At 43.0% G+C, this 26,351-nt stretch overlaps 1 long non-coding RNA gene across 1 annotated transcript; it reads left to right on the forward strand.

Annotated features, from left to right (window-relative positions):
- Positions 1-2,990: 2,990 nt before the first annotated feature.
- Positions 2,991-14,777, forward strand: LOC149123695 (uncharacterized). Its single transcript, XR_016213930.1, has 3 exons — positions 2,991-3,546; positions 12,908-13,079; positions 13,826-14,777. It is a non-coding gene; the product is annotated as an uncharacterized LOC149123695 (long non-coding RNA).
- The last annotated feature ends 11,574 nt before the right edge of the window (positions 14,778-26,351 follow it).

Raw genomic sequence — 26,351 nt, forward strand, 5'->3', positions numbered from 1 at the left:
TCCCGGCGGTTCCTTTTCTGATTCAGCTCTCTGCTTGTGGCCTTGGAAAGCAGTAGAGAATGGCCCAAGTCTTTGGGCCTCTGCATCCCTGTGGGAGATCCAAAAGAAGCTCCTGGCTCCTGGCTTCAGATCAACCCCGCTCCAGCTGTTGTGGCCATTTGGGGAGTGAACCAGTGGATGGAAGACCTTTCTCTGTCTCTCCTTCTCTCTCTCTGTAACTCTACCTCTCAAATTAATAAATAAAATCTTTCAAATAAAACAATGTACGGCTGGGATGGGGAGTTAATGATTTCCATTTGGGGCAAGTTTATGTTGAAGTTCCTAAGGGATATTCAAGTATGGCCTTCTTGGCACCTTTGCTTAGGAGAGCCTGGAACTTAGAAGATAATGATAGGTTAGATAAGGATAGATGCAAGTCATCAGTGGGGAAGAGAAAGGAGGAGGGCATGTAAATAGAACCATGGGTGGAGAGCAGACTATCACCAAGAGTCACAAGAAAGCATTTTGTAGAGGAGATTATCTCCTAGGGTTTTGTTTGGCTTTGCTACTTCCCAGTTTCTGAGATTAGAAAAACTTAAAGTTCCAAATGTTCCTATTTTTAGTTTCTAAAAAACGTTAGTTTTTTTGGAACAATTTTAGGTTCACAGCCAAATGGATTGGAAAGCACAGAGTTCTCCTGACCCCACACATACAGTGAATCCCGCTGTTAGCATCCACACCAGAGTAGAACCTTTGCTGCAATTTATGAGCCTACATTGACACATTAACACCCAGAGACCGTAGGTTACATTAGGGCTCTCTCTTGGTGTTGTACATTCTGCGGGCTTGGGAAAATGTATATTGACTTGTATCTCCCACTACAAAGTGTTGTACGAAGTCGTTTCACTGTCCTACAAATCCCCCATGCTCAACTCTCGTTTTTGGAGCTAGACTTTACTGTGATCTCCAACAGTGCTTTCTGAGTCACGGAAGGGGAACACCAAGATGATGGAGATATGAAACCTAAGCCAGGTGGTGGGTTACTCCAAACACTGTAGATTACCTTAAAGAGTCTGAGTGACTCACAGCATGTCACTAACACCACCTTCTTCCTTAAACACCCACAGACTACGACGAGTTAGAACCAGCAGCCTCACCATAGAAATGGTTCTGCTAACTTGTGATCCAATAAATCCTCATAGAAAGCCAAACATTGCAGCAACATAGCAAGACAGTGTTCCACATGCTGCCACTGCACTCAAGTAGAGCATAAATAATGTCCTTTGAGGTTAAAAAAAAAAGTTGATCACTTAAAATGGGAGGCTTTGCCTCTGTCAGAATAGAGTAATCCTTGCCCATGGTCTTGCCTCTGGTGCTGAGAGCTTCTTTGACAGGATCTAAGTGTTGGTTAAGAAGGGAAGAGTTTGGAGTCTGCACAGGTATTTGGCTAAGAGCCCAGGGTTCTGTATTGTGAAGTAAGAGCCAACTTCGATCCAAAAAAATTAAGGGCAAGTATTACCAACCAGTCAACTATTATTTCCAAAAGGTCTGCAAGGGGCCTTGTACGCTATCTGATTGTGGTGAGATTATCCAAAACACATCTCACACTTCTGACAGGACATTGGTTTTCCATCTTGGCTGCTCACTGGAATTACCTGGGAAATGTTCAAAAATCATTGATTCCCCAGATGTTAAACCACTGCCTGCAATGCCAACATCCCACATGGGTGCAGGTTCATGTCCCCGTTGCTCCACTTCCAATCCAGCTCCCTGCTAATGTTCATGAGAAAGCAGCAGAAGATGGCCAAAGTGCATTGGCCCCTGCACCCATGTTGGAGACCCGTGTGAAACTCCTGGCTTCTGGCTTTGGCCAAGCCCAGCCCTGGCCAAATGCAGCCATTTGGGGAGTGAACCAGTGGATGGAAGCTTGTGCGCGCGCGCTCTCTCTCTCTCTCTCTCTCCCTCTCCCCCTCCCTCCCTCCCTCCTTCTCTGTATCTCTAACACTGCCTTTCAAATAAATAAATGTCTTTTTTAAAAAACCTACAAAGTTTGAGTATTAAGCCTCTTTGTTGTTGAGATGGGCTCTTTTTTGTGATAAGGGAAAAAAAAAACCTACATTAGGAAAGTCAATTGGTATTAATGAGAGCATTTAAACATCTGAAAAAAACCATCTGCTTTATCTTATTTCACTTCCAGGAGTAAAATATTACTTGATTTCCAAATGTCATTCCTCCTTGTATTTACAGGTAAATCCATCTTGGGTATTGTGGCTTCTTTCAACATGTTTTTAATGTTTTAACTTTTTATTCTGAAACAATGTTAAGTACACAGGAAGCTGAAGACGATCCAAAATGGGCCCAAGTTCCCTTCACCTAGTTTCTCCAGATGGTTATATCTTATGTGATTATAGCACCGCAACAAAACCAGAAAATGGATGTTGACACAGTATGTGTGTGTATCTCTCGTGCCCTCTCCTCTCTCTTGTCTCCCATTAGTTTAATATTTTTAGCAATTTTAATGGTAAAATATGTATCTGTATAACATAAAACTGACCTTTTAAACGGTTTCTACTTGTACTATTCAGTGGCATTAAGTGCATTCTCAATGTTGTGCAATCATTAACCATTTCCGGAAATTTTCATCATCCCAAACAGAAGCTCTGCTAAACAGTAGCTCTGTCTCACCCACTCCCTAGCTCCTGGTCACCACCAATTTACATTTTTTCCTCTATGAATTTGCCTGTTCTGGGTGTTTCTAAGATACTTGCAACGCTCAGCTTTGCACAGATGATTTTATTTGCATAGCGTTCTCATTTTCACTCTATCAAGTATTGGTGGACAATGTGTAGTTTCATAAACTGAACTTGGTAGTTTCCCACTGTCTTCTGTTTTCTGGAATGATATATATAGCCTTGGAATAGGCTGTTGTTTGAAAGTTTAAGAGAAACCCCATGGAAATATCATCTGGCCTAAATACTTGTAAAAAGTGTTCTCTTAACTATCTGTTGGGCTTGATCCACACTTCGTTATCTTATCCTTGACACTGGAGATGAGAGAAGCCGGGCAGGACTGCGCCCAGGGAGTCTCATAGAAACATTAGAAGCATGAGTGAGCTAAGAAGGCAGGGAGGGAGGAGACCCCAGAGATCTTCTGGTCTCATTTCCTTATTTACAGACAAGGACTCTGTTCCCCAGAGAGCACAAGGAACTTCTTCCAAAAGTGAGTCAAGCAGACGTCCAACACTCCTGACTCCCCTCCAAAAGCAGGAGGCACCATTTGAATTTCCTTCTTGGAGGTGAATCAACGCAATCAGATTGATACAAGAGGAAGAGAGCATTGGAGGGTTTTTTTTTTTTTTCTTCCCCCAAGGATTTGCAGTTGTGTTTCCTCCTAGAAGCTCTTTTCCAGTGGCCCAGGATGGTCTGAATTCCTCTCACCTGTAGGGGAGGAGGTTGGGCCTGGTCAGGTTCAAAACTGGTGGAGGGGGTGTCTGTGGCCCACACCTTGGGAGGTGCTGCTGAGGGTCCCCTGAGGAACACTGGCGACCAGCACAGGGCTGCAGGCCAGGTAAGTCATGGAATTGAGAAAGGTCAGAGCCAGCCGTGGAAGGCCAGGGAGGTAGAAACAGAAAGGAGTAGTGAGGGAGACACCGAGCAATGGGGAGAAACAGGCCCGTCTGCCTGGTGGTGGCTTTTAGGGCTTTTAGGGTGGTGGTCACAGGAACAATAGCCAACACAACCGCTTTCTGGAATAAAATCTGGGGCAGGGTCACACTGAGGCTCCTTTCTATGGAACTTACTTCCCCTTCCTTCTCGGGTGTCAGCGCGACTGGTTGGAGGCCTGGTTTGTTTTCAGCAGGGATGTTGCAGTCTGTGGCCTTGAGTTTGATTGCCTGATACAGCAGACTCCACGTATCTTTGGGACTAAACCACTTTTTTCTCTTGAGAAAAATGTTAGTCTTATATTAAAATCATTATTACGTGAGATTAGAAATAAAGACACAACTAACAAAAGGCAAAGCCAAGACAATAATCTGAATTTTTCAAAACCATTTAAGGGAAAAGGATATCATGAAATATGGTGAAGTAAAAGGTAAATAAAAATCAAGTTCCAAAGAAGTAGAGAGTTTGAAACAGTATGGCCAAGCAAGGCCTCCCAGAGAGCTATAAGCTTTCTAGTAGCAGGTGAGTGAGCTGGTGGCCCGCTGGTTGGATTTCCGGCCTGGCAAGTGTGCAGGAGGAGGTGGGATCTTTGAAACCCCAGCTATGGTGGCTGCCAAAGAGCTATAGACTGTGAGTCCCGGGCCTGAGCCTAGAGACCAGCTAAGCAGCAGCAGGCTCTGCTGGGAGAGTCACTTGATTCTGCTGATGCAGCAAACGGTTTTCTCTCTTTCCCCACTTGCTCGATTTCAGCTGCCTGTAATGCACCATTTGCTGTTGGATCCAGGGCCCTGCATTCTTTCAGTTGATTAAGATACGATGCAGCACATGCAAGTATTTTTTTACAGAATCGAACTTGTGCTTCCTGGAGTGGAAAGTCAAAAGTCCCTCCCCTGATCCGGAACCTCTCCTGTGTGATAGCCCAAGGAGACAGAAGTTCACGGCCCTGGCTGTGTGTTAGAAGCACCAGGGAGCCCTCAACAGCTATAGCTGGCTGGGACCAACCATAAGACAATTAGATTAGTACTGCAGGGAGCTAGGCCCCAGGAGTCCATGGGCTTGAAAGCTCCCCATGTGACTCTAATAAGTGGCAAGATTGTGAACTGCTGAGCTGGGGCTCAGCCATCTGCAGAACTCGGCTTGTGCTCTCGCTGGGAAATATGAGGTGAGGCAGTTGGAGCTGAAGCAGCCAGCCACGTCCCTGGGAAGACTCGTGCATTAGCAAGCCTGGTTTCATGATTGGGGTCTGCAGGAACCAAGGGAATGGGCACAATGTGGGGAGTGTCCCTTCAAGGAATGCCCAGGGCTTCCTTTCAACACCTTGTGGGCTCAGGCCCCAGGAGAGAGATGGGCCGCATCAGGTGCACCTTGCATGCCAGATGCCAGCTCTGCAGCTGAGGGCAGCACAAGACACACAAGATGGACTTAAAGGAGCAACTGCAGGGCCCAACTAAGCAAGTGGCTCATTTCCTTTCTTCTTGTAAGACAGATTTTGCTGTTCTCATTCAGGTGGCCCACTTGCATTTATCATTTTTAAGCATTTCTGAACCAGGCAAAGGGGAGACATCACATTCCCTTTTTACGGACTTGGAATCAACATGTAACTGCTTAGCTTTACAAGGAAGTGGAAACTCATCTTAGCCAGGCGTGGTAATGGCTTAGAGAGGAGACATTAATGAATAGATACCGGAGAAGAGTTTATTTTAACTGACCGTGCTCTATCAGGAATTCTTAGCACCTTGGTTGTTTATTCAGTTTCATAAAATAAAGTGTGCTTTTCTTTACTTGTCCTAAAGATGATATTCCATCTAGCCTTTTAATGACCTTTGAGGAGGACAGAGAGTTATGATACTAGTATTTTCCAAAATGTGTTCCAATGGATGTTGTGGAGGGAAAAAAGCAAATTCTGTGGTCAGATACATTTGGGAAGCATTGGATTAAGCAAATTTAGACAGGTTACTTCCCAAATATTCCATGTGCATTACAAATCCAAGTGGCATTAAGCCCGCACTACTTCTGCAACTTACTCTTCTGTAAAGTTCCTTTTTTCAAAGGTCAGCTTATAGGACAGGAGACGAAGTGTTCCTTCAAAAGCATACCTTAAGGAAATCAAAATTAGACTAAGAATCAACAAATGTCTATTTGTTGAACATTAGTAAATTAAGTTGATGGACTTCAGCAGGAAGCTATTTAAGTCTGATACATTAAAGAATGTGTTGTTTTGAAAACAGAAAGGAAGACTAGAACATGCTGCCAGCAGAGAGGCATTGGTGGGTTAGATATGAAGTCAAAGAGCTCCATTGACCATTCAAATGCAAAACCATTTTGAACTTTCCTGGGAGTGTAATAAAGCTACCTTATTGCATACAACTTGTGAAAAGATTTAAGACAAAAAATTCGGCCGGCGCCGCGGCTCACTAGGCTAATCCTCCGCCTAGCGGCGCCGGCACACCGGGTTCTAGTCCCGGTCGGGGCGCCGGATTCTGTCCCGGTTGCCCCTCTTCCAGGCCAGCCCTCTGCTGTGGCCAGGGAGTGCAGTGGAGGATGGCCCAGGTGCTTGGGCCCTGCACCCCATGGGAGACCAGGAAAAGCACCTGGCTCCTGGCTCCTGCCATCGGATCAGCGCGGTGCGCCGGCCGCAGCGCGCCAGCCGCGGCAGCCATTGGAGGGTGAACCAACGGCAAAGGAAGACCTTTCTCTCTGTCTCTCTCTCTCACTGTCCACTCTGCCTGTCAAAAAAAAAAAAAAAAAAAAAAAAAAAAAGAGAGAGAGAGACAAAAAATTCGATCAGTTTATTGACCTGGGCCTTAATCTTTAATCAAGACCCTTGAGGAGTAATAGGAGCATCACCCATAGTTGAAGTAGAGGTGAGTGTTGTGGCTCAATGGTCTGGGCTGCTCAGGACACCTGCATCCCAGATAGGAGTGCCAGTTAGAGTCTCGCTGCTCTGCTTCTGATCCAGTTCCATGTAGATGCACCTGGAAGTACCAGGTGACCGCTCAAGCAGTTGAATCCCTGTCATCCATGTGAGAGACCAGGACAGAGTTCCTGGCTCTTTGGCTGTTGTAGCCTTTTGAGGAGTGAACCAGCAGGTGAGCTCTCTTGCTCACTCTCTGGTTCTCCATTTACCTCCATTGCTCTGCCTTTCAAATAATAAGCTTTTAAAAACTCTTTGAAAATAGTTGAAATAAAACTGCCATATTCAGAGACTAATGATTGTTATTTAAAAGCATATTTAAAAGTTATTTAAAAGTCCTTAAAAATGGTAAAATGTGGAATGTAACTGGCAGAGTTCTCCAGGGCAACAGAACCAACACCTTGCATGAGTGGAGAGAAAGAGTGGACAGAGAGAGGAGGAGGAGACTGGGTGATGGGCATTGATTGACTTAGAGAACTTGATCTCACATTACTGTGGAGGTGGCTGCTCCCAAATCTGGAGTGAGGCTGGTGGGCTGGAGACCAGAGAGGAGCTGCTGCTGCTGCTGAGTCGACAGTCTTCCAACAGGATTCTCCCCTTGTCAGGGGAGGCCAGTCATTTTTTTTTCCCTTAATTAAGAACTTCACCTGATGGGGCGAGGCCTAGCACATTATGGAAGCTGGTCTGTTTTTCTCAGTTCTGTGCATTCAATTGGTGATGTCATCTAAAACATACTGTCAGAGGCGTAACTTTACAGGGTTTGGCCAACTCTCTGGGTACTATATCCTAACCAAGCTGACACATCCAATGAACCATTCCAACAACTGGTAATGCAAACTGTCAGTTATATAAGCCTCAAAGCATCACATCAACTTCCTGTTGAGACCCTAAAATATCTTGAAAATGAAAACACATCAGTCAGTGAACATATTCTGTGAATCAGCCAACTATTCTCTTGGAATCATTTAGATGAGGGATGGACAGAGTAAGATCTCTGGGCCAACTCCAGTCCTGTTTTTTATGGCCTGAAAGCTAATAATGAGTTTTGCATTTTTTAAATAGGGAAAAAATCAACAGAATAGTATTTCATGACCCAAGATGATGATATACAGTTCAATTTCAACATCCATCAAAATACATACAGTAGAATTCAGACTCCCATGCTCTTTCCTCTGTGAATTCTCTGTGGCAGATTTGGATGGCACTGGCAGAGCTGAGTGGCTGCAGCAAAGACCACACGGCTCGCAAGTCCTAAAATATTGACACCTGACTCTACAGAGAAGGTTTGCTGACTCCTGACTTGAATGAAAAGCCAATAGAAGAATGTTTGCATATGTTGCCAGATGGCACTGGCACCTTGTTGTCATAGCCTGAAGATGGGCTAGGTGTAAGAGGTTGTCTGTGACATCAGGGAAGTTTTGCCTTCTGTATAACAGCTCAGTTCCAAGTACTACTTTAATGATATGATTGCATTCCTTTAGGAAGAGCAGGAAAGACAATTTCTTCCTCTGTTAATCAATTGAACACAGAAATACAATCATATTGGTTATGAATGGTGTTCCAAAATATGCTTAAGAATATTTGAAGATGATCCTTTATTTCATTTAGAAAAGTACTGGAGTAGCCATGATTTGCAAGTGCTGTGCTGGAATGTGCTAGAATATTGCTCACAGAGTCCTCTGTCAAGTCAGAAAGTGATTGGGATGAGCGAGCCACATTCCCTTTCATGGATCACACTGCTCAGTGGAACTCTGGGAAGAGCCAACATTGCTTAAAAGATAGCACATTCCCCCTAAACGTGGGTGCTGAAGCCTGCAGGGCAGCATTCTGGAGGGATTTTATGATCTGGAAGAATTTCTGAAACCGAGGTGTCCTAACCTTAAAGTTTCTCTTTTGCAGTGCTGGTTGGTTTTGAAGGACATCACTGTAGAACATTAATTTCTTATGTCAATGTTTTCAAGTTCAGATAACTCTAAGTAATAGACAATAATGTGAGCAATTTACAAGAATTTTTGTTCAACTAGTAAAAGGAATCTCTGTGTTACTTTTGTTTCATGCACTGTCCAGATGGTTGCATCGTAGGGACAGGACTAGCAGAACACATTTGTTCTGCCCAAGTGGGAGGTACTCACCCCACAGAATGAGCTTCGTCACCTGTGGCCGTGGATCCCTGAGCCAGGAAGCAGTTTGCCATTAACATGGCAATACATGCACAGTCTTTAATGCACTGCTTGGCCCATATTAAATGTTTAAAAATTATAATGGAGACTACTAATGAAGATCATAATGTGTTTTATTAAAAATCAGTATGTTTTTAAAAATTCCCAGTGTTATATATATTTATGTATATATGCTAAATATTCAGTTGCTAACAAGGGCAATTTCTAGTTTCATTTTCTAATGTAAGGATACAGAGAAAGAGACAAGAATATTCAGATAGGATAGGTTCACCTCAATTGCCAGTTTTCATTTTAGTAATACAAGAAGAGCAAGACCTCAAGTGGAGTAGAAAGTAAAACAAACACCACAGCAGGTTCAGTAATTAAGGAAGCAAAAGGAACCTCGGAACCACTGAACTGGAAGTTGGGAGGTGTAAGATGAGCAGGTCACCTTATCTATCAGTGGGCCTTGTTTTTTCTCATTTGCAAAATGAAGGTATACCAGATGACTGCTCTAATCTAACCATAAAACTCTAAGTCATACACAGAAGGGTATGTGCAAAAGAGAGGTACATTCTCATGTGTATTCATACTGAGAATATAGGAATAGGATAAATTGAAGTATTGCTTAGCACAGTGTTTGACACGCAGTAATTATCATAGCAAGAGCTAGAAACCAAGTGCTTCCTAAAGGCGGGGCAGTGTGCTAAACATCTTACACACATTCATTCAGATAAAGCTTATAACCAACCTAACAAGAAATTGAGCAAGAGATTGTATTATCCCTGTTTGGTAGGTGAGGAAAACTGAGACTGAGTAACTTGGACAAACTACTTATTTATGTAGCTCGTAAGTGATAAAGTTGAAAGTGCAGATGTTCAAAAAATTATGTCAAGTTAATGAACAAACAGGTACAAGAAAACCTGCCTAATTAAGTGAAATCCAGGCCATTGTTAGCCCAGATCCTTTTGTGCAGTCTGGCTAGACTAAGGGAATAAGTAGGATAATTCTTGCCTAAGCTTCTCTCACCCTTTTCGGCCTCTGGAGGGAGCAGGTTCTTTCCAAGTCAAGCAGCTTTGCAGTCTCTCAGGCTGGGTCTCCTAGACACTGAGCCACAGCCTTGAGACTTCCAGTCACTGAAGAATGACTCTAGTATTATGACTCAACTCTTGCCAGAATTGTGACACATAACATGTTTGATTTCTTGGACCTCATAAAACTGGTGGCATGCATCAATTCATTTTGCTTTAAATGATTTTTGGTTTGGTATAATTTGAGCTCTCATACATGAGTCCTTTCTGAAATTTTTGCATTAGGATCCCCTCCGGAAAGAGCAATTTCCTTGTTATTTCACTTGTAGGTAAAAAATAAATAAATAAATAAATAAATAAATTTGAATGCATCAAGCTGAACATTTCAATTTTATAAGAGCATTTTCCTAATTTTAGCTTCATTATTGCTGTCCTATGACAACAGCACAATTTGATGCGGCCTCCTGGAGGGAGGTGAGTCACAAACAGACAGCTCCACAGAACAGAAGACTAACAAACACAGTATGCAGCAGTGCCCATGAGAAAGAACGAGGGATTGGTTCAAAACCCAGGACGGCAACCACAAGACTCCACTGTCTCAGGTTGTTTAACCAACTAAGCTTTCCGGAAAGACTTTTTGGCCCAGCCCATTCTCTAACATTTCATTTACATGGAAAGATGTCTCTGTCCTATATTGATCAGAGTGCTGGCTTTGAGTCCTGGCTTTGGCTCCCAATTCCAGCTTCTGCTATTGTGGACACTGGGAGGCAGATGGCTCAGGTGGCTGGCTTTTTCACTCATATGGGAAATCTGGATTGAGCTCCTAGTCCCTGAGTGCGGCCTAGGCCAGCCCCAGCCATTGTGGGTATTTGGAGAGTGAACCAGAAGATGGGGCATATTCATCCTTCCCTCCCTTCCCCTCCCCTCCCCTCCCCTCTCCCCACCTCTCCCTATTTGAGTAAGATAAATCCCAGTGGATTATTTTGTGGATATTGATAAACTGATTCTAATGTTTATTTAGAGAGCGAAAAGACCAAAAATAGCCAACCCATTATTGAAACAGAAGAACAATGTTGAAGGAGTGACACCCCCCAGATTTTTTTTAAGATTTTATTTATTTATTTGAGAGGTAGAGTTACAGACACAGGGAGAGACAGAGAGAAAGGTCTTCCTTACATTGGTTCACTCCCCAAATGGCTGCAACTGCCGGAGCTGTGCCAATCTGAAGCTAGGAGCCCAGGTGCTTCTTCCTGGTCTCCCATGAGGGTGCAGGGGCCCAAACACTTTGGGTCATTTTCTACTGCCTTCCCAGGTCACAGCAGAGAGCTGGATTGGAAGAGGAGCAGCCAGGACTAGAACCTGGCGCCCATATAGGATGCCGGCGCCACAGGCGGAAGATTAACCTGTGCCACGATGCCAGCCCCACCCCCCAGATTTTGATTTACTGTAAAGCTACAGTAATAGAAACTGTGCTATTGACAAAAGAATAGGCAGTTACATTGGTAAACAGAGTAGGGAGCCCAGAAATAGATCTGAACAAGCAGAGTTAACTAAGGAGCAAGGGCAGGACAATAGAGAAAAGATGGATGGTCTTTTCAACAAATGATACTGGAACAACTGGATATCCATAGGTTTAAAAGTGAATCCAGACACAGACCTTCACCCTTCACAAAAATTAAAGTGCACTGTAGATTTCAGTGTAAAGTGCAAAACTATCCAACTTCATAAAGATAACTTAGGAGAAAAGGAGACCTGGATGGAGTTCCAGGCTCCTGGCTTTTGCCTGGCCCTGCCCTGACCATTGTGGACATTTTGGGAGTAAATCAGCTTATAGATGATCTTTCTCTCCATCTCTCCCTCTATTTGTCACTCTATTGTTCAAATGAACAAAATAAACAAGTCTTTTAAAAAATGGGACTGAAATCTTAGCAGCCAAATTACCAAAACAGACATACAGATGGTAAATGAATGTATGAAAAGATGTCCCACGGCATATAACATCATGGAAATGAAGATCAAAACAGCGACATAGACTGCATACCTATTAGAATGGTTAAAATCCAAAACACTGACAACACCACATTGCAGAAAGGATCCGAGCAGCAACAGCACTGATTTACTGCTGGTGAGAGAGCAAAATGGTGCAGCCACTTTGAAAATCAGTTGGGCAGCTTCCTACAAAATTAAACATATTTACTATATAATCCACCAGTCATACTCTTTGGAATTTATCCAAAGAGTTGAAAACATAGGTCCATAAAAAAACTTTGCACACAGATGTTTATAGCAGTTTTACTTATAATTATCAAAACTTGGAAATGAGCTGATGTCTTTCAGTACATGAATGGATAAACAAACCCTGACATATCCACAAGAATGTAATATTACTAAGAGCTGCAATGTAAGGAGCTATCAAGCCATGAAAAGACATGGAAGAACTTAAATACATAGATTGGGTTCTTTCACTTTGTGCTAAACAGATTATGTACTGTGTGGTTTTTAGTAAATGACATTGTAGAAAAGGCAAAACTATGGAGAAAGTAAAAATCAGTGGTTGCTTAGAAGGGAGGCATGAATAGGGATTTTGAGAATAATGAAACTATTCTTTTGATATTATAATGGTGGGTACATGTCATTATACATTTGCCCAAACTCATAGATTATTGAACACCAAGAGTAAACCCTAATGTAAATTATGGACTTTGGATGATATCAACATTTCAGTGTAGGTCCACTGATCACAACAAGTGTACCACGTTGGTGTGGGATACTGATAGTGGGGAGGTTATTTCTACAGTTAGGGGTCATATGGGAACTCTCTGTGCTTTCTACTGATTTTTTTAATAATATAAAACTGCTCTAAAAATAGTCTATTAAGAATAGCAACCATCACTCTTGTTTTTGCTATCAAAAAAAAAAAAAATCTGTTCAATAAGAGAAACAGGCTATAGTTTTTCACCACCAGAAGGGAAATTGCCCAAACCATTCCTTGTTCTTCTGTATGTCTGTTTTTCAGGATGTGGCTGGGAGAAAAAATAGGGAAAATAAGATAGGATAAAGGGAAAGGAAGAATAATCAGCATTTGCTGAAAAAAAAAAAAAAGATTAGTGTTTGAGTCTCTTTGTAACTAAAAAGAACTCCTGGCTCTTGTCTTCGCTCTAGAGTTCAATGGTCAGCAGTTAAGGAAATGAAGGAGATACCCCGCAGAGGACAACTGTGAATATTATCTTCATGATGAGGAAAAAAGATCTGGATCACCAATGTATGAACAACACTCAGAGTTCCCTGCTCAGCACCAGTGAAGCAGAGCCCAAGAGAGCATCTGCGCTGTTTGGTTAGTGATGATTCCTAGATTATCCTAATTCTTGAGTCATGCAGCCTTACCCATGTGAGTTTTCAAATAAATATGCAGTTTATACATATGGTAAAAATATTAAGACACACTTTAGTGCTGGAGGCATTTTTGCATTTCCACAGATCTAGTCAGCATTAAGCAGCCAATGTGTCACTAACACTGACATTTTTTTTAAAAAAGATTTTTTTTTATTTGAAAGTCAGAGTTACACAGAGAGATGGAGAGAGGGAGAGAGGGAGAGAGGGAGAGAGGGAGAGAGAGAGAGAGAGAGGAGAGAGATCTTCCATCCACTGATTTACTCCCCAGTTGGCCGCAACGGCTGGAGCTGTGCCAATCTGAAGCCAGGAGCTTCTTCCAGGTCTCCCATGTGGGTGCAGGGGCCCAAAGACTTGGCCATCTTCTGCTGCTTTCCCAGGCCATAGCAGAGAGCTGGATTGGAAGTGGAGCAGCTGGGACTCAAACTGGCACCCATGTGGGATGCTGGTACTGCAGGTGGCAGCTTTACCCACTACACCACCGTGCCAGCCCCACTAACCCTGTCTTGCAGTCAGAGTTCACAAATCCCACAGAATAGTGAACTCACTCAGAATTATTCAACTGCATATTCTTTAAGGAATTGGCATCTCGTTTATGTTGTGTCCAATTTTTATTCTTATTGAAAATGTTAGGCTGTCTTCCTTGGTGAATAAACTTACTTTATTTTAATACTTGTTTGTATTACCTAGAAAAGTACTTTTTTCTTGACAAGGTAAGCAAAGTTTATGGAGTTTCCATCAACTCTTCAACAAGTTCTTATTCTGAGGATGATTGAAAGTGTGACCTAATGTCCTGTCTGACCACTTGAGCATGAGGCCAACTTGTTCAGTGATTCCAGACGGCTCCTTGTGGGCAACAGCTTTAAAGATGCAGCGATCAGGAAGGAAAGGACTTCAGAAACACACAACAGACTCAGTTCTGCTTGGGAGATAACGGCCGTCAACTGTGGAAACGGGAGAAAAAGCCTGAAGACCACAGCGAAGATGAGTCGAAAGAGTTGATGAACAGGCAAAGGCTGTAGGCTTCATTCATTTTCCAAATGAAGCAATGTGTGGTCAGGAAGTGGTTCAAGCAGTTCAAGGGATCCAAATCCATGAGAAATTAGAGTGAGGAAATAGGGAACACGCTTTTAAAACACAGGACGCCTTGAAGAGGGAGAAAAACCCAGTGCATGGTCACGATAACAATCATTGCATTTGGAAACGTGAAGCCCATGGCTCAGGAATTCCCATCCCTCTGCCATGTGCTCATTTGGAATCTTCTTCCCTAAAGCAGAGATAAATCGTATGTTATCTAATAGAATGTCTGAGGGACGGAGAGCACGATGAGACAAGGACACTTCCTGCTAGTACAAAGACTCGCTTCGTCATCTTATGATGGAGGAGGGTGAAGTGAGGTGCTTTTACATCTGCCTTAAAGAAGTCTGCCCATGATACGGCGTAGCCTTGCCCGGGAGGAGGAATGTCATTGGATGACAAGATTGTAGCTCCCAATGGGAAGTGACTCCCGGGGTAACTTATGGAGGGGGTCTGCTGACAGCTTTCTACTACAGGCAACACACCAGCTACTCCCAGGGCCACAGAGCACCGTTTGGGTCACTCCATTTCATCTTCTCCACTAGGAAAAGAAATGAAAGCGCTCTTGGCTTCTGTTAAGACCTTGCAAGTACAGCAGAGATGGATTGGGGTGGAATCCCATAGAGTTTTTCCTGATCTCAAGACTTTTCCCTCCTACATGTTAGCAAGGCAATTCTACAAGATCAAGACAGCAACCACATGGCTTTGATACTCCAAAAGCAGGATAGTGGGAAAGGTGAGATGTGAAAGTAAGGAGTTTAACCCAAATGTCCACAAGTGAGGAAGATTTCCAGGCTGCCCTGACCACTTTGAGGAGCCAGTGGCTGTCAACGCCTTGTGCAGCTCTGCCAGCTCCAGTTTCTACATGAGCCCTCCCAGCAATAAAGCCCTCAGGGGATCCAGGAGCAGTCAAGAGACACTGAGAGGGCTCTTGTTCAAGTTCCTGGGCTAGGCCGGGCCACTGTTCAGGAGACAGAGCTATGCCAAATGCCATCTCAAGGCTGTAAATGTTAATTAACAAAGGGATAGGATCTGTCTGATTTTCTGAGCAGGAGGCAATGAGTGACAGATCCTTGAGTTTCTGTCCTTCAATTTCAAGCCAAGTAAGTGTCCCAGTGATCTCTAGCTTTGGCCTTATCCCAAATGCTGAAGGTGGAGCTGCGAGCCCAGTCTGTGTTATGTAAACCGGGATCATGTGGTCGATGCAAAACCGGTCATGCAAAGTGCACGGAGTGTGGGATGCAGGCAGTGTCTGACAATGGCAGAGATTAATTGAAGGAGAGGAGAGGCAGCCAAGTGAGCACATTCTGCTTACTGATGCCCAAATGCATTGCCTACCTTTGCTTTCTTTTTTTTTTTTTTTCTTAAAGATTTACTTATTTATTGAAAGGCAGAGTTATAGAGAGGCAGAAGCAGAGAGAGAGGTCTTCCATCTGCTGGTTCACTCCCCCAGATGGCTGCAACAGCTGGAGCTGTGCCGACCTGAAGGCAGGAGCCAGGAGCTTCTTCCAGGTCTCCCACACAGGTGCAGGGGCTCAAAGACTTGGGTCATCTTCCACTGCTTTCCCAGGCCATAGAAGAGAGCTGGATCAGAAGTGGAGCAGCCGGGACTAGAACCGGCACCCAAATGAGATACTGGCACTGCAGGCAACAGCTTTACCTGCTACACCACAGCATCAGCCCCACTACCTTTGCTTCCTATGACTCAGTGAAGGGTTAGGAGCATGGGACCAATGAGCAATGGAAAAGACAATTGCAATTTACTGAGCATCTGCATCTCTGCCCATTTGTGTGGGTAAGGTGAGAGAAAAATAAAAATCTTTGGGAGAACTTAATAGTCTAATTTGTAACTTATGATCTGGTTTGAAACATCAGTTGAAGACAAAAAAGGCTTGACTCAAGACAGAGGGGTTAGGGAAGCCAGTATCATATACAGGGACTTGGGCTAGACATGAAAAATTGGGTCACATTTGGGTTCAGACTGTGAAAGGGAAAAGCGGGGGATTTTTGTGTATGTACCATCAACCAACCCACCCCACAAGAATGGAGAAGCAATTTGAGAAAAGTATGGAAGTGTGCAATTGAGGAACATTGCTTTGGATTCCTATTTAAATCCCAGCCCTATTTTCTTCTAGCTGTGTGATATTGGGCAAGTTATTTAACCCCAGAATCTCAATTTCTTCATCTGTAACCTGGATCTATTGAGTGGAGTTCAAAAAGTTTGTGGTAAATGGAATTAAAAGACAAGTTTATTGTGGTGCAAAACAATTTGGAAATCCAGGAATAGTTTTTTTCATAATGCACATGTTCCATGAACCTTTTGAAGGTCCATGGTATGTCTCATCAGGCTGTGAGAATTAAGAGACAACTCCTCTTAAGTATCTAGTCCACTGCCTGGTCTTGGTATGCTTGCAACAAGCATAGCTTTTGCTGTTTGAGGTCTCCATAAGGGCAGGGTCTGTCTCTGTCCTGTCAGTCTTTGTTTCCTAAAATGCACATAGTAAACTGTCAATGCACACATTTGAATAAACAAATACATGAATGAACAGAGAACACGAAAAAGCAAAGAAACTCAGACTATGCCTGTCTTAACATCATCACCAAATACACCAAGTTTCTTTAAACCAATTGCCACATTTATTTGGATAGAATTTCCTTAGGAGTATTTCCTTCTAAGGTCATGGGAAAAGCAAACAAACAAAACACAAAGAACCTGATATCTCATTGATGGTATTAGAATGAAAAAGAGGATTATCCCAAAGACTTATGTACGGTAACATTATCATGTTAAAATAAATCCAATTATTCACTTGTAAAAGTTGAATGAGTATTTGGGTTTCTCTATAGAAAAACACGGAACATCTCTGTCCATTATATAAAATCCTTGCTAATTTGTTCAGGCTCACAATAGAGAACACTATAGCACAATTTAATGACAGTATTTATTTACTCATAAATGATGCCTTCTACAATTACGATTCATTACAAGAGCTTAGAGATCAATGTGACGTTCAGTTCAGTTGGTTAGTTTATTGTAACATCAGGTCATGGAATTCCATGACCAAAGTCCAACTCTGAGTGGGCTTGGCCAGTGGATCCCAAGAACAAGTGCTCAGAATGTTTTCCTCACACTCTGAGGACGTCTCATGTGTCAGGCACTTGTGGGAACTTCAGTTGTATTTACTCATTCACTCCTTACATCTCTATAAAGTAGGTGCTTTTATATCCACATTTTACAAGTGGAAAATGAAGGCCTAGGGCATTTAAGGCACTCACCCAACATCACTCAGCTAGCTCAGGGGCAGAGCTAAGACTCAAAGCCTCTTGAGTGCATACTCAGGGACTTCAGTGCTGTTCCCTGCACTCTAAACTGAACCTGTCCATGCCCACCACGCTCTCTCTGTCTTGGGAGGACAGTGGAGGGAAGAGGGGGTGGAGTAACCAGCATGTGGGTCCTTACCCATCTCCCTGGTGAAGAATCGGAGACTACTTCAAGGTGATGCTTCTAAGCCAGTTTGCTATCAAATGTCACTGCTTTCAAATCTTGGAGACATTTTAGTGCAGATCTTTGAGTTCCCTAGAGTTTAACTCAATAGATCTGGGGTGGGTTTCAAACATCCCCTTCTTGTTGGTTCCATGGAAGATGTTGACATATGTCATCTCCCTAGTTACAATTTTAAAAAAATCCTTTTCTGATTTGCTTGAATATTCTCTCCCTTCCTCTGTGTCTCTCTCACATTTCACAAGTGGTTAATAGATGATAAATGTGTGGCCTAAAGCTTTTCAAGTTGGATATAAAAAAAAAAAAGATACCTGTTCAAAGTTATATACCTAGCATATGGCCAAAATTTAGGTCTTATACCCAAATGGCTGAAAGCCCTGTGTTGTGGAACAAATGCCCACACTTGTAGTGGCTAAAGATAACATCCTTTTATTCTCAGAATTTTGTAGGTCAGAAGCATTTGTAGCTCAAAGGGCTTCTCTGCCTAGGTCCCAAGAAGCCCAAACGCAACAGGTTGGCCAGGTCTACAGCCACACCACCCTGAACACGCCCAATCTCATCCTATGTTGGCCACATTGGGCTCTAATCTGGTGACCCTGGGGAAGTGCTTGTTCCCAAGCTCACTCAGGAACTAAGTGCTTTTCCAGGCTGACTGTCCCCTGGGGCCACCGTCGACTACGGTGGGCTGTTCCATCCTTGCTACCATTTTGTCCATCTTCTTGCTAACAGCTGTGCGCTAGTGCTTAGTGTTTTCCATCTCTCTGGGTTTCTTTGTGACCATCAGCTGGAGAAAGCACTCTGCTTCCCAGGAGCTCTCGTGATTAGTTCAGTACTTAGAGATAATCCCTCTTTTGATTAGCTCAAAGTCAACTGATTAATAACCTTAATTACATCTGCAAAATGTCTTTTGCCAGGTATGGTATTGCATTGAATTCATAGTTCTTGGATTAGGGCAGGAAATCTGGGGGGACCCTCTTGGCATTCTGTCTTCCACAGGCCCTCGCCATCACCCATGCATCTTGCTGACCCATTGTCTGGTGTCTCCACAGATGTGTCTTCTTCCATAAGGAATTCTCTTTGTTGGCCTTTTCCAGACAATTGCTTGGTTCCAGTCTCTTTTTCATTTGGCCTGGACAGACATTCTAAAGTCCATTTAAGTTAAGTGAATCTTTCAAATACATCCCAAAACCCTTGTTAAGAGAATTGAAATCATTCAATTTCAAATATTTTCTATTTTACCTGATCTCATTGTTAATCACAGAGTTACGCATAATAAGTTTCTGAGCTGTGATGTAAGCTTACTTTCCAGCTAATGCTGTTCCCTGCGCCCCAAATCTTTCAGCTGATGCGAATTGGAATTGGAATTGGAAAAACTTTGGGCCAATTTGTAGCAGGTTTTCCAGAGCAATATTTTTCAGTGACATTGTAGAAATCCAAATCAACTTCTCCCTCAGGATCCTCGTACGAGTTTGGAAACATCAATCAGGCCTTACACTCAGGCCAAGATTTTATGTTTTCTGGTTTCTACAAACTGTCGGTTTTGATTTTTATTGAGCAACAAGAAGTTGAGTTGTTTACAGGAATAAACAAGGCTCATAACAATTCTTTCCAAAGGCTGGATCTTTCCATTCACTTAAACTAAATAAGGTATTTCTGGTATGTCCTTAAGAGACAAAACTGTAGAACCACAAGGCAGGCCCCAGAAAGGAATTAGAGTACCCTCTGGGGTTACTTTACCCTGACCAGTCTATCTGTATTTTCTTTTCTTTTTAGATCTTTGCAAACACAAATTGGGTATGAATTCCAATTCCCTTGTGCTAGAAGCAGAAGATAGTAAAATAATGAACAAATACATTAGGAGTTGAAATTCTGTGACATGTCTTCATTCTAGTAGTATGAGAAAAGGGTGTACCCACTGTGAGCGTGCATATTCTCACACCAAGAGAATACAGTGAGGGGTGGAGGAGAGAGGCCATGGGAGCCTTTGTGGTGTGATGGTCAGAAGTGGGTGGTGGTACAGGATTGCCCATTGCCCCAAGGTCAGAATGTGGCACAGCCAGGGCTTCAAGCTCAGGCTATCCATGTCAACGAAGGGCTCTTTTCACTCCCTTCTCTCTAGACAACTGTGTTTTAAAAATTTTTTGATGCATATTAATTGTATATATTTATTGTATACACAGATGTGATGATCCAATCAGGATAATCAGCATATTTATCACCTCCAACACTGATCATTTCTTTGTGGTGTGAACATTCAAAATCCTCTCTTCTAGTGATGCATATGTACATAATAAGTTACCATTATCTACAGTCACCCTTCTGTGCTATGGAACACTAAGGTTGATTACTCCTCTCTAACTATAGTTTCATACCTGTCAACCAACTTGTCCCTCTCCTTTCCAGGGTCTCATAATACGTACTCTATTCTTCTATGAGATCAACTTTTTAAGCTTCCACATATAAATGAGAACGTGTGGTATTTGTCTCTCAATGTCTATCTTAATTTACTTAAATTAATATTCTCCAGTCTCATCCATGTCCCTGCCAATGACAAGAGTTTATTCTTCTCTATGGCTGAATACTATTCCACTGGGTATAGATGCCAGATTTTCTTAATCCATTTATTTGCTGATGGACACGTAGGTTGATTCCACCAGTTGGCTTTAATGAGTAATGCTGCAATACGCTTAGGAATGCAAACAGCTCTTTGACAATCTGATTTCATTTCCTCTACATATGTCCCCAATAGTGGGATTGCCAGATCACATGATATGTTTATTTTATTTTATTTTTAGGAACTTTCCATAGTGGCTGTATCAATTTACACTTCCACCAACAGTGTATTAGGGCTTCCCTTTCTTTACATCTTCAGTGACGCTTTTTTTTTTTTTTTTGCCTTTTTCATGATAGCCTTTTAGAGAACAGTGGATTTTTTAAAATCAGTTTTATTAGTTTTTTTTTTAAAGATTTGTTTATTTGAACAGCAGAGAGAGAGAGATAGAGATCTTCCATCCATTGGTCCACCCCCCAAATGACCACAGTGGCAGGGGCTGGTCCAGGCTGAAGCCAGGAGCCCAGAGCTCCTGTGTGGGTCACTGGGGGCAGCCATCAGCCGCTGCTTTCCCGGGAGCATCAGCAATGGAATGCCTGCATCAGAAGCGGCAGCTCACCTGCCGCTGCACAAGGCCAACCCTTAGAGAGCAGCGTGGGAAGCGGGAAGCTTCCCTTTGAGGCTTCCTGCTCTTAGCTGATGCACAGCCACAGAGGGAGGTTGTTTTCTCTCGGTGGCTTCCAGGAGATTCCTCTCTTCCCAACATAAAGAATACCTTTGAGTAGAAATACATTTATCCCATCATTTTCCCATAAATGTTCTGGAAATTCTTTAATCACAAATCTTCATATCCAAGAAGTCCAGAAAATCAGTCTGCATCATCATCCACGGTCATTCATGATCTTTCTCATTTCAATGAGTGACTTGGTGACACTACCTTGTGCACAACCCTCCTCAACTCTCATTTTAAGGGACCAGTCTTTTTTTTTGCATACTTTTGTTTTCTTTTTTTTTTTTTTTTTTTTTTTGACAGGCAGAGTGGATAGTGAGAGAGAGAGACAGAGAGAAAGGTCTTCCTTTGCTGTTGGTTCACCCTCCAATGGCCGCCGCGGCCGGCGCACCGCGCTGATCCGAAGGCAGGAGCCAGGTGCTTCTCCTGGTCTCCCATGGGGTGCAGGGCCCAAGCACTTGGGCCATCCTCCACTGCACTCCCTGGCCGCAGCAGAGAGCTGGCCTGGAAGAGGGGCAACCGGGACAGAATCCGGCGCCCCGACCGGGACTAGAACCCGGTGTGCCGGCACCGCAAGGTGGAGGATTAGCCTACTGAGCTGCGGCGCCGGCCACATACTTTTCTTAAATCTATTGATTTTCCAGTGACCAATCAATGACTCTTCTCTCTGCTCCCTCACCGCCTCTTAACTGGATCTCCGAAAAGCCCTCAAATGAGAACGGGAGGAACCGCTTCACTGAGTTTGAGGGTGATTTGCTGCTTAATGTGAAGATCTTGGGAAAGTTGCTTCAAGCGTAAGTCTCCCATCCAAGTACTAACCAGACCCCATCCTGCGTAGCTTCCAAGATCAGACGAGACTGGGCATGTTCAGGGTGGTATGGCCGTAGACTGCAAGTCAGGTCTTATTAGAAGAATCTCCCAGCACTGTCTGCTCTGTTGTGTGGACTACTGTGCTCACTGACAAATGAACTGTCGTGTGGCTCAAAGGATGCTTCGGTGGAAGGGGAGGCAGACTTGCGTAGCCCAGTCCTCTCATTCTGCCGATGAGGAAAAGCAGGTCCAGGCATGTTAATGAATGAGCCTGAGCTCAAGCTGCAGTGAGGATTTGAAAAATGTTAGAGTTCCCAGTATTAAGTGAACTGGATTGCAGGGAGGATTTGAAAATTTTTAAGCTAGTTTCCAAAGCTGAGTTCCATGGAAGGGATATAATCACAAATACAAGCTCTTTTCTGAGGTTTTATTTTAAACACATGTCCCACAGTCCAGTTGAGCACTTAACTGGCACTTACCCACATTCCTCTTGCAGTATATAAACTGTCCGGAAATGAAATTTTTTGCTTCACCCTTTATTGAGTAGAACTGGAACCTTTGAGGAAGGTGGCAATTAAAGTTCCTTACTGAGGCTAAAATTTGGGTTTTCCCTGTTCATTTTTATGGAGCGTTAAGTTGGTCATCATACTGTGCTCTCAAAAGCACTGCCCAGGGTATGGTCCATCTCATTAAGCTGCCTACTAGTGTGTGGAACAGGGAAGGGTTTGATTTCAGAGGAGGTGAGGCAGTTTTAGAAAATCTGTCAGGCCACTAACACCTTTTTTTTTTTTTTTTTTTTTTTTTTTTGCTTTGTCCCATACTCGTCAATAACAATGTATTTTTGATTACCATAAGCATCAAAAATTATGGAGCTTAGGATTCTTTATTTAAGATCTTGCTGTTTTTACTCCAGTCTGAATTATCGTAACCAAGACTTTGCCACATGGCCAGATGATGTCCACCATTGTAAATTTGCCTTAGCCAAACTGTGTGATTTGGCCTCCTTCCAACCTCTCCAGCAACATTTAGAAGTGTCTGGAGATTTTTTTATTCACACTACCGGTAGACAGCATCAACTACTATCATGGAGGAGGTCGAGGTCAGAGGTCCTGTGAAACGTATGATGCACAAGACAACTTCCCCCAGCACAGAGTGATCTGGCTCAGTAGTGTTAAGATCAAGCAGCTCTGCTCTTCTAAGGGAATGCCAGTCTCTTCACCAACGGATAGTGCAATATGGCTAATGTTATTAGAGGAAGATGCTAAATAAACATCTGAGGTGATAGCCCAAATATCATTCTTCAATGGAAACCAGACTGTGCCAGACTGAAAAATGTATATTTAATGGATATAGCCAAAGACCAGAGAAGGCAACTAAATGTGAACACACTGCTATATGGGGATAGTCAAAGCATTCATAATTTTGCTCCAAAGAGACTTTCCCACAGTTTGGAAAGTGACATACATGCACACAAATACTTCATTAAGACTCAGAGATAATGAAGGACTATTTACATTTTTAAGATACAGTCAGTGAACAAAGCATTTTTCATAAGGGCTGTGGTTTATCATCAGTGGGATTTTATCAGTTGGTTTTTACTGTATAATGAACCACCTCCAACTCAAAAGCTGGTATCAATAGACATTTACTCTCCTGTTCTTGGGCTGGTTGAATGGCTCCTCTGGGCTGCACTCAGCAGGTGGCTCTTGCTGGACAGAACTCTTTCCTGTGGGTTGGACATACTCCACCTGTGTTCTTTCCTCCAGGCTGGAGGAGCTGCAGCTTCCCTTGCAAGGTTCTTTTCAGGCAGGCGTGCAGCTCAGGGAGCAGACAGAGGTATGTGTCTATCACTTCTGCCCTCATGCGCAGAGGTCCCCTGTGACGTCATCTCAAAAGCCCGCTGGGTCAATGTAAACCAACTTGGAAATCCAACCAGCTCGAGCATCTGTAAATTCATCTAAGGTTTTTTTTTTTTGTTGTTGTTTTTTTTTTTTTTTTTTTTTTGACAGGCAGAGTGGATAGTGAGAGAGAGAGACAGAGAGAAAGGTCTTCCTTTGCCGTTGGTTCACCCTCCAATGGCCGCCGCTGCCGGTGCATCGCACTGATCCAATGGCAGGAGCCAGGTGCTTCTCCTGGTCTCCTGTGGGGTGCAGAGCCCAAGCACTTGGGCCATCCTCCACTGCACTCCCTGGCCACAGCAGAGAGCTGGATTGGAAGAGGGGCAACCGGGACAGAATACAGAGCCCTGAACAGGACTAGAACCCAGTGTGCCAGTGCCGCTAGGCGGAGGATTAGCCTGTTGAGCCACGGTGCCGGCCTTCATCTAAGTTTTTAAAAAGTTTTTTTTTTTTTTCATTTTATGTGAAGTTAAAACAATCTTTCAAGGTGAAATTTTTCAAAAAAGTTAGAAAAAGAGGAAAGTGTAAAAAAACTAAAAAAAGTATCCATAATATTATAACCTACAAATGATTGCTATTAATGTTTGTGCACACTTACTTTTTTTAAAGATTTATTTATTTATTTGAAAGTCAGAGTTATACAGAGAGAGAAGGAGAGGCAGAGAGGGAGAGGTCTTCCATCCACTGGTTCACTCCCCAATTGGCTGTGCCGATCCGAAGCCAGGAGCCAGGAGTTTCTTCCTGGTCTCCCATGCAGGTGTAGGGGCCCAAGATTTGGGCCATCTTCCATTGCTTTCCCAGGTCATAGCAGAGAGCTGGATTGGAAGTGGAGCAGCCAGTTCTTGAACCAGTACCCATATGGGAATGCCAGCACTGGCCCCACACTTACTTTTAATATTAAATTCTTTTGAAATTATAGAAGAATTTTTGCCTATGTTGAGAATTTAGAAAATAGCAAAAATCATAAAACTTGTCTGAAATCCTACAACACCATAATCTGTTAACATTTTTTCTATATATGGATTTCATTTTACATAATTGGGATCACACTATATATAAATTTCTTAATCTGATTTTTCTCACCAAAATGGTTATTAAGCATGTCCCACATATTTAAATATATTACGAACAAAATGTTAGTAGCAAATATCCAAGCATATAGTCATCCAACCACTTAAACTATTTTTATCTTCATCTATTAACCCTAAATTATTTAAATATAGCATTGTTTGAAAAAGAAATAATGGAAATATATCCCAGATATTGATCAAATTCTGGTTTTATACAGCTTTCACTATCATAGAAAGTGATTGAGACAATTGGTTTTTGTTTAATTTTTTAATTTATATGCAAGGAACAAATTTCAGGTATTCCATATATACAGTTTTAAGATCATAATTATACTTCCCACCCTACCCTCCCTTTCACTTGCTCCCACCTGAGACAAGGCCAACCAGGATAGGAGCCAGAATTCACCAGTACCAACAAAAGTCCCATTAATTCCTTAGAAGTTTATCCTGGCTTATTTATTATCCTGGGAGTAAAAGTAAGCTTGATTCCAGTGATATTTTCCAGTGATTTCCTTCTAAGGACAGCTAGTATGATAAACATTCCATTTGGTGGTTACATAGGTAGACAAAGAGACAAGCCGAGACTTTCAATCATACAGTTCTGACAGCTGACGATGTCCATTGCTTTCACTGCAAGTGCTTCTCGGCCTGCTGCCTGTCGTGCTCTAAGGAGCCATGGGGAGCAGCCCTCTGGGTGACCACCTTGAATGCAGCAATACTTCCACACTGATGAGGCTTAAAGTGTTAGCAGATACAAATGGCTTAAGGGTTGAACTCTGAATGTTTACTCCAACTCGCTTTCCATATCCTTCAAACTGACATTGGACAGAGTTCAAAGAAACGTGCAAACCAGGTGGATTAGTTTTGTAGGGTTGCTGTAAAGTGCCCCAGACTGGTGGCTTCAGTCAACAGTAAAGTATTATTTCATATATGTGAAGGCTGTACGGACAGCAGAGAGCCAGGTGTAGGCAGGGCCAAGCCCCCTTTGAAAGCTGTAGCGGAGAATCTTTTGTTGTTGTCTGTGGTTTCTGGTGTTTTATGCGCCCGTTGGGTTTCCTGGGCTTGCAGATGCAACACTACAATCCACCAGGGTCATCACATGGCCAGCTCTCCTTGTGTGTGTTTCCTCCAGGAGGACACTGGTCGCTGGGTTAGGGCCCATCCTACTCCAGTATAACCTCATCGTAACCACTGACACCTACAATGGCTCTATTTTTGAATAAGGCCACCTTCTGAGGCACCAGGGTTCAGGGCTTTAACATCTTTCTGTGGGAGACAATGCACCCTGACACCGGGCAGTGGAAAGTTAAGGCCTCGTGTAATTGAAATACCCCCTGTGAGTACTCATCCCCACTGCTCGGCTGGAAATAGTGAATAAATGATGAAAACATGTTTCTGCATCTGTGGAATGGCTTTAATTAGCAGCCCAATGGAAAGTTCCCCTTTGGTCACTTACCAACACACATTCTGCTGAAATTCCACGCTTCAAGAACATTGCATTAGCATTCGGACAGCTTGGTCTCTCTACAGGCGATGGTCACAATGTTAGGAAGGTAACCTCTGAAGGTAGTTACTGTT

This window comes from Oryctolagus cuniculus, chromosome 10 (genome assembly GCF_051225735.1).
Source record: "Oryctolagus cuniculus isolate XC-2025 breed Fujian yellow rabbit chromosome 10, ASM5122573v1, whole genome shotgun sequence".
Classification (NCBI taxonomy): Eukaryota; Metazoa; Chordata; class Mammalia; order Lagomorpha; family Leporidae; genus Oryctolagus; species Oryctolagus cuniculus.